A 15,534-nucleotide genomic window follows, 5' to 3' on the forward strand; every position below is an offset into this window, starting at 1 on the left:
CAGAAATAATGGTGTCGGTGGGTGATAGGTAGTCCTCAACTTACGACCGCAATTGAGCCCAAAATTTCCATTGTTAAGTAAGACATTCGTTAAGTGAGTTTTGCCCCATTTTATGACCTTTTTTGCCTCGGTTGTTAAGTGAATGACTGCAGTTGATAAATTAGTAATCCGGTTGCTAAATGGATCTAGCTTCCCCATTGACTTGGCTTGTCAAAAGGTCACAAAAGGCCTTGTAAAGAAATCCAGATGAAAAGAACACCCAGAAGGACTACCTCTTAATAGAATAGAATAGAATAGAATAGAATAGAATAGAATAGAATAGAATAGAATAGAATAGAATAGAATAGAATAGAATAGAATAGAATAACAGAGTTGGAAGGGACCTTGGAGGTCTTCTAGTCCAACCCCCTGCTTAGGCAGGAATCCCTACACCATTTCAGACAAATGGTTGTCCAATCTCTTCTTAAAAACGTCCAGTGTTGGAGCACTCACAACTTCTGGAGGCAACTTTGTTCCACTGATTAATTGTTCTCACTATCAGGAAAAGGAGCCTGGATAGCTCAACAGACAGAGCTCTGTAATTTAAGACCAGCTGTCTGCAATTAAAGTAAGATCGAATCCCGCCAGGCTCAAGGTCGACTCAGCCTTCCATCCTTTCTAAGGCAGGTAAATTGAGGACCCAGTTTGTGGGGGCAATAAGCTGACTTTGTATAAATATACAAAAGTATGAAGGCTATTGCTTAACGCATTGTAAGCCACCCTGAGTCTCCGGAGAAAGGCGGCATATATAAATCAAATTTTAAAAAATTTAAAAAAATTAAAAAAAAATTTCTCCTGAGTTCTAAGTTGCTTCTCCTCCTTGATGAGTCTCCATCCGTTGCTTCTTGTCCTGCCTTCAAGTGCTTTGGAGAATAGCTTGACCCCCTCTTCTTTGTGGCAACCCCTGAGATATTGGAAGACTGCTACCAAGTCATCACTATTCAGCGGTGAAATCCATTTACCTTCGCTACCAGTTCGGGAACAGGAGCGCACGGGAGTGCGCATGCTCCACACATGTGCGCGCCTCTTCTGCATGATGTCCCGATGGGCGGGCGGAGCCGCCCGCTGCTGGCACTACCAGTTCAGTAAGCCAGATAGAACCGGGCGGATTTCACCACTGCCCCTAGTCCTTCTTTTCAGTAAACTAGACATACCCAGTTCCTGCAACCGTTCTTCGTATGTCTTAGCCTCCACTCCCCTAATCATCTTTGTTGCTCTTCTCTGCACTCTTTCTAGCATCTCCACATCTTTTTTACATCGTGGCGACCAAAACTGGGTGCAGTATTCCAAGTGCGATCTTACCAAGGCATTATAAATCTTACTTTATTGTAGGTTACATTAACAGAATCTTGTAAAACAGAAAGTAGACCTCTCCCTGTCGGCTTGCAAAAGCCAAGATAAGATACACGGAGGTCCTTCCAAACAGTCTCCTTTATTGTTCTTCAGCCACAGATAGAAATGTTGCCAAGTTGAAACCAATGACTTGCACCATGAAACGTATGGGCTGGAAACTATTAGGGAGGAGTTTCTTCCACGCAAGCTATCTAAACTTTGCTGTGTTTCGCTCCTCTGGAATGCAGCCCCTGCCTCCTGGGAATCCAGATTACATTCTACCACACTCTCCCCCTCACCTCACCTTTACGATCCAAGAAGCTAGGAAGGGTCTCTTGTGACAAGTTTGCCATGCCCTCATTCCTTCGAAGGGCTCGGCTATCTCTGATCTGATCATTGCCTAATCTGCAGCTCTTCCTCCTATCTCCCAAGATCATTCCCACATACCATTAAAGATTTGTGGTCATAATGAACTGGCTTGCATTGGCAAGTTCCCAGCAACTAACTCGTGTAATTTACAGAGGGGTTGTGTGCTCATTTCAAGTGAATCCTGGGATTGTACGATCCCGGGAAGTCCTCCTTATCTTAGGGCAGGGGTCTGCAACACTCAAAAGAGCCATTTGGACCCGTTTCCCACAGAAAAGAAAACACCGGGAGCCACAAAAACCCTTCCCGTGCCTGACTATTTCTTGAGCAGCCACAAAACTAACATATGTAGTTGAATTAAACGTTCTGTTTTCTTCTGAACTTTTCTTTTCTTGGATTTATCTATGGTTGGCCTACCATGAAAAGCTCAATAAATCACGTGCCAGTGGGTGTCAACATTGGTGGTTGTGACGTATATTTTGAATGCCAGGGAGCCGCAGCAGAGGGGTAAAAGAGCCACATGCGGCTCCAGAGCCGCAGATTGCTGACCCCTGTCTTAGGGTATCTGAAGGCTCTTTCAAGATAAAGTTTGAAGTAGCCCATAACTGGCAAAACAGGTTTCCTTGGATCCTGTGAGAAAGACAATAAGAACATGTTTATCCTCTGCAATGACTGGTCAACAGAAATTGTCTGCAGGTCACTGAAGGAAAGATACGATCCAGGGATGGCCAAGTAGGGCAGACATAAATAGAGATCAGCAGCTAGTATTAAAAACCCAATGCCCAAGATGGTTTATATAATCTGATAATTCTCCTCTTTATTACCACACCTAAAAGCCAAAGATACATTTGGATTTGCAAAACAGGTGGCTTTCTTCTTCTTCTTCTTCTTCTTCTTCATCTGCTTCCTCTTTTCCCTTCTCCTCCTTCTTTTCTTCTTCTTCTTCTTCTTCTTCTTCTTCTTCTTCCTCTTCCTCTTCTCCCTTCTCCCTTCTTCTCCTTCTCCTTCTCCTTCTCCTTCTTCTTCTTTTTCTCCCTTCTCCCTTCTCCCTTCTCCCTTCTTTTCCTTCTCTTCTTCTTCTTCTTCTGCTTCTTCTTCTTCCTCTTCTTCTTCTTCTTCTTCATCATCATCATCTGCTTCCTCTTCTCCCTTCTCCTCCTTCTTTTCTTCTTCTTCTTCTTCTTCTTCCTCTTCCTCTTCTCCCTTCTCCCTTCTCCCTTCTTCTCCTTCTCCTTCTCCTTCTTCTTCTTCTTCTTTTTCTCCCTTCTCCCTTCTCCCTTCTCCCTTCTCTTCTTCTTCTTCTTCTTCTGCTTCTTCTTCTTCTGCTTCTTCTTCTTCTGCTTCTGCTTCTTCTTCTGCTTCTTCTGCTTCTTCTTCCTCTTCCTCTTCCATTTCCTCTTCTCTTCTTTTCTTCTTCTCCTTCCTCTTCCTCTTCTCTTCTTCTTCTTCTTCCTCTTCTGGCCACCTCAACCTTTGTTATTTGATGCCGTTGTATTGTGTCTTTGATATTGTCTCTCCATCTTCTGGGTCTGCCTGGTGTTCTTTTGCCGTCTCCTCTTTTTCTATATGCCTTGTATTTATAGAATCCCAAGACATTCTCTCCAGATGAGCAAACTGCTTCGGTTGCTGTTTTTGTATGTAGTTTAAGATTAGTAATCGTCTCCGTCATATCAAATTTAATCTTAAACCTACTTTTATGAAAAAATCTACAGACAGCAATCCTACATACTGTATACTCTAAACAACTGTCATGTCTTACTACATTGCAAGGGCTCTATAGACATAGGGAGTAACCTTATCACGCCCTTTCTATCCACATTTCCAGGTCCTCCACCCATTTTCTTTTGGCTCCCTTCTATTATCAGACGGCACTCCAGGATTACACATAATGTGGACAAAATCTGTGCCATAGCACATACGACCTGATACAGTACAGGTAGTCCTCAACTTAAGACCATATTAGAGCCTGGCAAGTTGTGATGTTCAGGAAAAGGGTCATCACATGACTGACTCCATTTTATGAGCTTTTTTTGTGGTGGTCATTAAGCGAACATTGTGCTTAATGTCAATGCCGAAGTTCTTAAGCAGGGGCAATGTTCTGACCTAGGCTTCCTGAGAAAGCATAAATCACAATTATGTTCATTCACAGCCCGTAATGAGTCCCAAGCAGTTTGTGAATAGTCCGACAGAAGTCTGCCACAGTCTTTTGGGATAAGGCTGATAAGCACCCACCTTTATCTCCCTTGAAACGCTACCAAAGACCTAATTGCCAATTAGCTTTGCAAGGCCAAACGGAGCACAAAGTCAAAATGGAGCTTCAGAGTTTAAACCAACCAGAATGAACAAAGTTGCTTCCTGCAAAGGCTCATGTCCCTTTGCTCCACCTTTATGTCTTATGGGAGGAGCCAATCATCTCCCCCTGTTCCTCTGCCTCACTGATGTCAGACTCTGGAGGCTCCGGAGTCAGCACATAATTCCCAGATGGCCCTGGCCCCATCTCTGCCTCTGACGCAGAGCCCTCATCCGAGCCTTCGCCAGACTCCAGTACTGGCCCATGTTCCTCCCTAGCCTCCCCACTGTCCGACTCTGCTGCCAGCTCCACACGCCGCCGGCAGACCATAACAGGCAATGTCTGCTATGAGTCCATTTTTGTCCACTCCAGGGGAAGGATACTGCAAAATCTCCATTTCCTCCTGATCAGCTGGGACTTGGGAGGCAGAGAATAGATGGGGGCGGGGCCAGTCAGAATTTTTACTACCGGTTCTCCAAACCACTCAAACTACCCACAGAACCGGTAGTAAAAATTTCTGAATCCCACCACTGGCTAAAACCAACACAACAGGCAGGAACAAACTGAAATAATGCTCGAATAAAATAAAAAAACAATAAAGCCAAATAGGTCCACCAGAAACAGCCACTTCAATCTTGACCAGGACAGGTAAGGATAAGCCATCATACATACCTTTCTGGATCGCGGCACCTTGCGCACAGTCACTCACACCCTTGTCACCTCCCGACTGGACTACTGTAATGCTCTCTAAATGGGGCTCCCCTTGAAAAGCACCTGGAAGCTCCAACTGGTCCAGAATGCGGCTGCACGGGTAGTTATGGGCGCAACTCGTTGTGCCCACGTGACACCCTCCTGCGTGAGCTGCACTGGCTCCCAGGGGTCTTCCGGGTGCGATTCAAGGTGTTGGTCACCACCTTTAAAGCGTTCCATGGCATTGGACCTGGGTACCTTCGAGACCGTCTTCTGCCACCAGTAGCCTCCCACCGGCCAGTCCGCTCCCACAGAGAGGGTCTCCTCAGGGTGCCATCGGCCAAATTATGTCGGCTGGCGACACCCAGGGGGAGGGCCTTCTCTGTGGGAGCCCCTGCCCTTTGGAGTGAACTGCCCCCAGAAATGGGTAAGATCTCCAACCTCCGTGTATTTCGCTATGCCCTCAAAACCTTGTTGTTCCGCCAGGCCGGGCTATCAATGTAAAGATTTTAATTGGTTTTAAATATGGGATTTTAAATTTGGGGTTTTATAATTGAGCCAATTATTTAATAATTTTAATTATTTTTAAATTTTGTCTGTCTCTGTGCTTTTAATCAGGCTGTACACCGCCCTGAGTCCTTCGGGAGAAGGGCGGTATAGAAATAAAATTAATTAATTAATAAATAATAATAATTAAAAAAAAACAGCACACACTCCACTCCCTGGTATGAAAATGTTGACAGTGTTACCTGGTTTGGTAATTAAATGTTTGCAAGAAAAAAGCAAAGTTCATTGATCCAGATCTCAACCATCAACCTTGAGCTGCCCATATTCTCGACTGTTGCTTTTATTTGAGCCAAAGTTCATCTTTAATTATTGGATTGATTTGGTTTTATTTCCTGCCCTGTTTTTATGTTATTTCATATCATATTATTGTTCGCTAACTAGGGTTTAATGGGAAACAGGCTATCTGTTTGACAAAAATTAAATTCGCGTTAAAAGATGTCTAACTTTTTACTTTTTTTCTTTTTTTTTCCAAGAAAAAGCAAATGTGGAAAACGTAGTTGCAGAAAACTCAAACGTGGGGCAACCCTTTCTGGCACCTATATTTTAATGATAAGATAAATTTGGAGATTAGGAAATGAAACAGTATCATAAAACTGCTCATTCAAATGACATGACGTGCTGAATTTGACACGTCTGTCAAAGGAAATTCTTCCATTTGCCTCGAGGTATCGTTTCTGTAAATCATGCAATGAAGTTCAGTGGAAAAAAAAATGTTTATCACTGAACAGACTTACAATAGTTTGTGAAATCAATGCCCTTTGCTCCAGTTTCACGGCAAAGGACAGCAAACATGCAACTGGGTTTACTCAGTGCTGCTACTTTCTATTAAAATAGTAGCTCCCCCTAGCCTCTTACCAGCTGTACAGAGAATCCTTGACTTACTGAATCTCAATTGAACACTTAATGACTGTTCAAAGCAGTGGTGGGATTCAGCCGGTTCGCACCCCTTCGGGAGAACCGGTTATTAACTTTCTGAGCAGTTTGGTTGTTGGAACAAATCATTAGGGCAGAGAACCAGTTGTTAAATTACTTGAATCCCACCACTGGTTCAAAGTTACAACGGGATTGAAAAAAGTGATTTAAGACCATTTTTCACACTTAACGACAGTTGCAGCTTCCTCACGGTCACATGATCAAAATTCAGATGCTTGGCAACTGACTCATACTTATGACGGTTGAGACTGTCCTGTCCCGGGATCAAAATGATCACATTTTCTGACGAGCAAAGTCAATGGGGAAACCAAATTCACTTAACAACGGTGTTACTAACTTAACAGCTGCAGTGATACACTTAACAACTTAAATCTTAAAAAGGTTGGCAAGGTTGAAAAAAAATGGCTTAAACTATAAAGCCAACTATAACAAAACAAGTAGGTTGCATACAACACAGTGACTCACACACACACATACACACAGACCAGTGGTGGGTTTCAAAAATTTTTACTACCGGTTCTGTGGGTGTGGCTTGGTGGGTGTGGCATGCAGTGGTGGGTTTTGACCGGTTCGCCCTGGTTCAGACGAACCAGTAGTGGTGGCGGTGGGAGGCTCCACCCACCCACCCAGACGTCATTACAGACGCTCTGCATATGCACAGAAGGTTCTACGCATGTGCAGAAGTGCTGCCTGCGAGCAAAGCAAGCAGGCACCCACACACGCTCCCACTTCCGAACCTGCAGCAAAAGTAAGTGGAACCCACTACTGGTGGCATGGCTGGGTGGGCATGGCAGGGGAAGGATACTGTAAAATCTCCATTCCCTCCCGATCTGCTGGGACTCGGGAGGCAGAGAATAGATGGGGGCAGGGCCAGTCAGAGGTGGTATTTACAGGTTCTCCGAACTACTCAAAATTTCCGCTACCAGTTCTTCAGAACTGGTCAGAACCTGCTGAATACCACCTCTGACACACACAATCTAGCGAGGGTAAGGGATAACCGAGTCTAACAGGTAAAAGGCATGTTTAAAAGCAGCAAACTAGGTTTATATCTGACCTGGTTAAGTGTAGAGTGTAAACACAGCCTTCCTTTTCTTTCTTTTTATTTTTTTTTATTTATTTTTTTTAATTTGATTTATATGCCGCCCTTCTCCGAAGACTCAGGGCGGCTTACAATGTGCTCAGCAATAGCCTTCATCCTTTTGTATATTTATACAAAGTCAGCTTATTGCCCCCACAACTGGGTCCTGGTTTCTTTGACATTGATCCCTACACTACCTCTTTCTAGTAGCAACAGGTCTCAAAAAAGGACTAAATAATTTACATGTGATTTATCCTTTGAAGTTAGGAGAGCGAGAGAGAGAATCTCTATGAATTTGCTAACAGTGTAGGTTGCTAACCGTTTTGCCATCGTGTGCCAAAAACGGGCGGAGCGCGGGGGGTCGCACACGTGCACCTGCCCACACCCATAATGCAATGGGCCCTGCCCCCCCACGCATGCGCATGCAACCTCACCCTGACCACGCACATGGTTTGAGGTCCTGGCAAAAAGAGCACATAGGTGAGAGAGGGAGATTTATACCCTCTGTTGGGCTTTGAACTTGCTTCCTCTTCCTGTGGCAGGAAATGTATCCTGATTAGTTGTCAGACTCCCATGCTTGGTTGAATCTTGCTGGGTGATGTAATCTTCCCAGGTGTCATGTGATGAGATGGATAGAGGGCTAATCCTATTATGTCCTGAGGATGAAGGTCTTTTGTTTTGTAGATAAGCTGGCCCAACCTTTTGTCTTGTAAATAACCAAAGTATCTGCTGGGGGCAGGGAGCTGGGGTTGAGTTTCTGTTTTAAGATTTCTATTTTTCTTTTAGGGGAAATATTCTGCCTTTTTAATATTTCCTAGAAAATTTCATTTTTCTAGGAGAGGGGTGGGTGCTAACTTCCTTCTGCCAAGAGATTCACAGGGCAGGCAAATGCCCAGGGATTCCATGTCAGCAATACACTGTATCATGGGTCCCTCTTGCAATAACTGGATGTGGTCCCTTTGTTTATTCCAGCTTGTGTTTGGAAAGGAAATTTCAAGCAGAGACCACTACAGATCAAACAGAGTGAAATCTTCCACCAATACCTCCGATTTGTCACTTGCTGAAAAGTATGTGCTGAGTCAGAGTTAGCTTGTTTCTGATGCTGCTTAGGTTTTATCCTACTTGAATGTCACTAATCGGCATAGCAAATTGAGGTAATTGCATAATTGCATTTAATAAGTACACTAAACACAGCAACACAGAGACGCTAGGATTGTATAACATACGAGGCTGAAACAGGGCTGTCAATCATTCTGTTGCCGGAACTTTGGTTTAGGCTAAGTTAAGTGTGCCTTGTGCCCTCCAGTTATAATGTTCTTGTATGCTTTGGGGTGTTTTTGTGTGTGTATTTTACACAATCTTAGGCTAACGAACCCGGTTCTTTGTTTTTAGTCATGCTTTCATTGTTTTGATCTGTAAGGTCCGGCAGACAGTGAGCCAAAAAGAAGGACTTAAACGGAGGCTTGAATAAGATCATTTAATTTTTGATCAAAAGCAAAAGGCTGGGTAAAACCGTTCCAAACACATACAAAGAGACATGTATATGGAAAAGCCAACAACTTCAGAGAAAATGTGACCCCTTTGAATACCTTTAAAACACCAGTTAAATCCCCAATTCTGGCCCCCTAATTTAGGTTTGTGTATTCCTTGTTGCCCTGCAAGGGAATAGAAGCTTCCCAATTAGTCTTATCTCTTCCTTGAGCATTCCTTTGTTCTCTCAATTGGCCATTTGACCCCCTGGTTCTGCAAGGAACGAGCTTATACAGATCAAAGGTGTAAATTAGGGCTGAGGTGTAAATTATCCCTTGGAGGATGCCTGCAGTTCCAACTGAGATAAATACCATGCTCTTAGATGGCACAAGAAAAACAAGAAGATCATATTTTTATTGGGGATTTTACCAGAAACATGCGACAGAGAATTGCAATATTTAATTGTGAATGTTTTAACAGCGACTAGAATCGTATTTGCTAAAAATTGGAAAGGAGAGAAGTTACCTACTGATGATAAGATTATTAAGAAAATTATGGAATGTGCTGAAATGAGTAAAATGATATTTGAAATTAGAGAACAGGAAGATAAACAATATTATTTGATATGGGATTTGTTTTATCAATGGATAGATAATAAATCATGGAATCATGGAATTGAAGTATGAAATATGGGATTGATGTAAAGATAAAATACCTGAAGTTTTTTTTTTCTACAAAGATATAAGTTTCTGTTATATATTGGTATTTTAGAAATGGATTTATGCACAAGAGAATATTAACCGTTCGACTCACTGTCTGTAATTGTTTGGAATGATGATAGGTTTATGTTTTGTTTTTGTTTTAAAATAAAAAAAAATTCTCAAAAAAAAGAAAAGAAAAACAAGAAGATCAATATGGGTTCAGGAACATTTGTTTGACAAATACCAGATACTTTACAGAGGCTTAATAACAGTATATGTTTGTTACAGGAGATACAAATGTAAAGGCATAATATATGTGATATAAATACAAAGGCTAGATATGTGTTACAGGAACCTAATGGTTACAGAATAACAAGTTTCTACTAAATCTAGTATATCAGTATATTATATTCTATTTTTATTTATTCTATCCTTTTTATTGTTTCCCTACAGATCAAAAACCAGAAGTAGCCAGATAATTTTTATTAAAATTTTATTTAAAAGGCATTTTGGGCTTTTATAAGAGTAGTTTGATTATGTTGGATTTAAATAGGGACAGGAGGCAGGAAAGGTGGAGATAATACACACTGACTGACCTCAAAGTGACTCTTTTGGGGGGTGGGGAAACAGGTATTTAAACCCACTACTTCTCAACAAGCAATTCCTGAACTACATTTATTAAATTTCAAGGCAGTCTCAGAAGATCTCAGCAAACTGAATAATTGTCAAGAAACAGTGATTTTTAATTGACCAGTTATTTGTAATCTTGTAAAATGTCCATACAAGCTTTCAGTTGTATGCAGGTAATTCTCAATTTACAACCACAATGGAGAACAAAATTTCTGGTGCTAAGCAAGAGATTGTTATGTGAGTGGCAGCCAATTTTACAAGCTTTCTCGCTGTGGTTATTAAGCACATCACTGCAGTTGCTAAGTGAATTGCACAGTCATTAAGCGAATTCGGCTTCCCCCATTGTCTTTGCATGTCAGAAGCTGAGTGGGAAGGTTATAACATCACTGGGGAAAAAAATGACTTATAATTGAGCCTTGCTCTCATGACAGTTGCAGCTTCCCTATGGTCACATGGTCAAAATTCGGGTCCTTGGCAACCGACCTCTATTTAGGATAGTTGCAGCACCTGGTGTCACATGATCTCTAATTATGACCTTTGCCAGATGGTTTCCAGCAAGCAAAGTCAATGGGGGAAGTTGGATTCACTTAGCAAAAAAGATTGTAAAATTGGATGCAACTCACTTAACTTTCTGTAGAAATTCTGGTCCATCACCACTGTTTGGAAGTGTGATGTTTTTAATGGAAAGAAGGAAGCAAGCAAGCAAGGAAAGAAGGAGGGAGGGAGAGAAGGAAGGAAGGAAGGAAGGAAGGAAGGAAGGAAGGAAGCAAGCAAGCAAGCAAGCAAGCAAGCAAGCAAGCAAGCAAGCAAGCAAGGAGGCAAGCAAGCAAGCAAGGAAAGAAGGAGGGAGGGAGGGAGGGAGGGAAGGAAGGAAAGGAAGCAAGCAAGGAAAGGAGGGAGGGAAGGAAGGAAGGAAAGAAGGAGGAAGGGAGGGAAGGAAAGGAAGCAAGGAAACAAGGAAGGAAAGAAGGAAGGAAGGAAGGAAGGAAGGAAGGAAGGAAGGAAGGAAGGAAGGAAGGAAAAGAGGCAAACCAAGTTCCTTAATTGTTCCTTGTAAATCCTTCTCCTTAACCCCATCTCAAAAAATAAAACAAGGCTGACAAATAAATAGAACTTGTTTCCAGGAGAAAGACCTTACCAATCCTTCAGAGAGAATCGCAGAGGGGGCAGTTTCTCAGGCTAGCTCCATGTGAATGGTCCTCAAGAGAAGTCAAGAAACCCATCGTGCACCAAACAGACATCTGTTCAAAGCAGCATGATGAGCGAGTCTACACTCCAGCCATTCTTGCTAGCTCTGGTCTGACAATGGATATGAATACTCGCGAGCCAGAAAAATAATCCGGATTTCTCAATGCAGAGAGATCATAAATCCTGGATGGTTTGCTCCATTGTCATTGAAGTGACATGAGATAATTCTATATTTAAGGCGGCAGGGGTGGGCAGTTTATCCTTAGACACATTCTTGTGGGGATAGTCATGCTTAATGCCATCAAGCAAAGGACGGACATCACTCCGGTGAGTTTATTCTTCCTTAGAACTGAGACCTTCACCAAGCCTGCTCAGGTTTTCCTCTATTCCATTGGGAAAATATTTTTCAGCCTCAAGGTATGTGATCTTCTCCCCTCTCAAATATGTAACTTGCTTCGAAAGGTTGTCTGAGATTTTTCCATTTTACTTTACATGAAATAATGGTTTGATTCATATTCTACCAGCCTTTTATTTTATTTTACAAGAACATTTTGTTCTGTTCTTTTCCTCTATGTTACTATGAAGAGGAATACAATTAAAAACAAACAACCTATTCTTTTATATTAGGCGCCAAAACAGCTTATCCTTTTTTAAAATTACTTCTGTTTATTATTTCTAAAGTAGGTTGCATTTCTTTATCAATATAAGAGCTTGGGTGAGTGAGTGAGATATTTCCATCACATCGTATCAAATCATGGCAACGTCTAACCTTAATTCATGACTAATTCTTTTTATTTTAGGTAAATGCAAACTATAGCTTACAGGTTCTGATGAAACAGCAAACTGTGGTTTCCCATAAACAGGGACAGGGTGTTCCTAATTCTCATATGCAAGCATGATGAATATTAATGGGGCAAGCTCTTGGTACTCATTTTTCTAACACTGCAGGTTGTTTAGATACCGTTCTCATATCCTCCCAAGGATTTGTGGAGTTTCAGCAGCTTGGCACTTCAACCTTAAAACCTGGAAAGTGTGTATTTGTACAGGCAGCCCTTGATTTAAAACCAGAATTGGAACCAGAATTCTGTTGCTAAGCAAGGCAGTTGTTAAACGAGTCACACCTGATTTCAAGACCTTTTTTGCCAGAGTTGTTAAGTGAATCTCAGCAATTGTTAAGTGAACCTGGCTTCCCCCATTGACTTGGCTTGTTATAATCTGTCTGGGAAGCAGGGGTGAAATGCTCCCGGTTCGGACCGGATTGCCCGATCTAGTAGCGATGGCAATGGGTGGTTCGGAGAACCGGTAGCAAAAATCCCTGTGCCCCCCCACCATGCCCAGCTGAGCTGCACGATCATCAGAGGCTTTTTTTTTTTTTACTTTTAAAAGCATTTTTTCTGCAACTTCTTCCGATGAAAAAATGCTTTTAAAAGTAAAAAAAAAAAGCCTCTGGTGATCGTGCGGCTCAGTTGTGATTGTCAGAGGCTTTTCAAAGCATTTTTTTCTGCAATCTCTTGGACGAAGAGGTGGTAAAATAAATGCTTTGAAAAGTCGCTGATGATCCCAGCTGAGTTGCCTGATCGGCAGAGGCTTTTCAAAGCATTAGAAAAAATGCTTTGAAAAGTTTTTTTTAAAAAAAGTTGGCCACACCCACCCAGTCACATTACCCCACCAGCACCAAGCCACGCCCACAGAACCGGTAGTAACAAATTTTACATTTCACCCCTGCTTGGAAGGTCACAATTTTGATCCTGGGACCATATTGATGTTGTGTGGGTAGTAAATGTGCACATCAAGAATAAGTCTCTATTTTCAGTGTCATTATGGTGTCAAAATGGTTGCTGAACAAATGGCTGTAAGTCAAGGACTGTCTGTTTCATTATTTTATGATTTTAAAAAAAACGTGTTAAAGTGTTAAAGTGAACCTGTTGCTTCAATCATTTGCCTGATGTTGTCTGGCGCATATTCAAGATGAGTCCAGCATGGAGCTTTTGGGGGAAAACTGGCCATAAGGAAGCTCTGCATACAGATAGAAGTAGTCCTTGACTTACAAGCATTTGCTTAGTGACCATTCAAAGTTACAATAGCACTGGAAAAAGTGGCTTATATCATTTTTCATACCTGCAACCAGGGTTGAAATGCTCCCGAGTCAGACCAGATCACCTGTTCCGGTAGCGATGGAGGCGGGTGGTTCGGAGAACCGGTAGCAAAAATCCCTGCCCCCCCAATGCCCAGCTGAGCCGCACAATCATCAGAGGCTTTTTTTTTTTTACTTTTAAAAGCATTTTTTCTACAACCTCTTTGGCCAAAAAATGCTTTTAAAAGTAAAAAAAAAAATCTTCTGATGATCGCGTGGCTCAGCTGGGATCGTCAAAGGCTTTTAAAAGAAAAAACCCTTTTTTTCTTTTAAATGCCTCTGACGATCCAAGCTGAGTTGCCTGATTGGCAGAGACTTTCTTTCTTTTAAATGCCTCTGATGATCAGGCAACTCAGCTTGGATTGTCAGAGGCATTTAAAAGAAAAAAAGCCTCTGCAGATCAGGCAACTCAGCTGGGATCGTCAGAGGCTTTTGAAAGCATTTTTTTACAACCTCTTCACCGAAGAGGTTGTAGAAAAAATGGTTTTAAAAGTTAAAAAAAAATTGGCCACACCCACCCAGTCACATTACCCCCGCCCCCCAAGCCACATCCACAGAACTGGTAGTAACAAATTTTAGATTTCACCACTGCTTACAACCATTGCCGCATCCCCATGGTCATGGAATCAAAATCCAGAAACTTGGCAACTGGCGTCTATTTATGATGGTTGCGGTGTTATGACCTTTTGCGACCTTCTGGCAAGCAAAGTCAAGGGGGGGAAGCCAGATTCACTTAACAACCGTATTGCTAACTTAGCAGCCGCAATGATTCGCTTAACAACTGTGGCAAGAAAGGTCATAAAATGGGGCAAAACTCGCTTAGCAACTAGACAGTTGCAACAGAAATTGGAGGCTCAATTGTGGTCGTAAGCCGAGGACTACCTGTGTATAGAACCTACAAGATTAAGAGCCACGTTGCTAAGATGCCACTGCTGATGCCAGAGATGGTTACCAGTACTTGGGTTTCTTTTGAAGACAGAGGTCTTAGTTGGTCAGCATTGCTCATTTCAAGTTTGTTTATGCATCTGATTGCAATTTTCATATTCTTTCCCTTTCAGTGCATTTACATCAGGGGTGAAATCCAGCAGCTGATTTATCTTTAAATATTTTTGCCACTTTCTCAGGGTTGTTGTTGTTTTTTTTCCACAAAAGGAAATTTTCTAGACAAAAAACTATCTACCTGTTTATCAAACAGTGTGTTTGAATTTTATTAAGAGGAACATGAGTGAGGAGTTGTCACTGTTTTAATTTCAAAGAGACTTTTATCTTCCTAGCTCTCAGAGTCTTTTCGCTCTGAGATGAAGAACAGCAGTTCAGGATTTGTAGATGACCATGAGTTTCTCCATGAGCAAATTCCTCCAACAGACAGAATGTCCTCAGCCTTTGGGCTCCGTTTTCACAGCTAAATCACCTTGAAGCAGAGTACAGCAGATCCTTTGAGCCTGTGAGATTCTGAGGATGTCAGCAGAGCATTCGAACAGATATTGATGGAATCTAAGCCTAAAACCGTAAGGGACGCAGTGGCTCAGTGGCTAAGATGCTGAGCTTGTCGATAGAAAGGTCGGCAGTTCAGCGGTTCAAATCCCTAGTGCCACGTAATGGGTTGAGCTCCCGTTCCTTGTCCCAGCTTCTGCCAACCTAGCAGTTCAAAAGCACGTAAAAAATGCAAGTAGTAAAATAGGGACCACCTTTGGTGGGAAGGTAACAGCGTTCTGGGCGCCTTTGGCATTGAGACATGCCAGCCACATGATCACGGAGATGTCTTTGGACAGCGCTGGCTCTTCGGCTTTCAAACGGAGATGAGCACCGCCCCATAGAGTCGGGAACGATTAGCACGTATGTGCGAGGGGAACTTTTACCTTTACCTTTTTTAAGCCTAAAACTAAAAACAAAATCTCACGTACTACCTCAGAGGCAAGCAAATGGCTTCTTCCGGGAGAGGTTTTTTATGGGCCAGAATTCATGCGAAAATCAACCTGTTTTCTTTTATTGTGTCAGAAGGCGGTTAGTTATTTTCACTCCTCTGTAAACTGAAACTTGTAATACTTCTCAGAGTTAACAGGAAACAGGAGATCTGAGGTAGATGTGTGTCATGTATTGTCACCAATACATGATT

At 42.2% G+C, this 15,534-nt stretch overlaps 1 protein-coding gene across 5 annotated transcripts in view; it reads left to right on the forward strand.

The window, feature by feature from the left end:
- Window positions 1-11,337: 11,337 nt before the first annotated feature.
- MYOM3 (myomesin 3) overlaps window positions 11,338-15,534 on the forward strand; it is a 76,666-nt gene continuing 72,469 nt past the window's right edge. For 2 of the 5 annotated variants that reach the window (XM_034413465.3, XM_087876282.1), the window contains exon 1: window positions 11,338-11,701. The gene's annotated coding sequence lies outside the window, so the exon portion shown is untranslated. The remainder of the gene's footprint in view (window positions 11,702-15,534) is intronic. The other 3 variants (XM_034413467.3, XM_087876280.1, XM_087876281.1) reach the window with 3 other exon arrangements.

Source organism: Pantherophis guttatus, chromosome 10 (assembly GCF_059756535.1).
Source record: "Pantherophis guttatus breed Tessera chromosome 10, ASM5975653v1, whole genome shotgun sequence".
Classification (NCBI taxonomy): Eukaryota; Metazoa; Chordata; class Lepidosauria; order Squamata; family Colubridae; genus Pantherophis; species Pantherophis guttatus.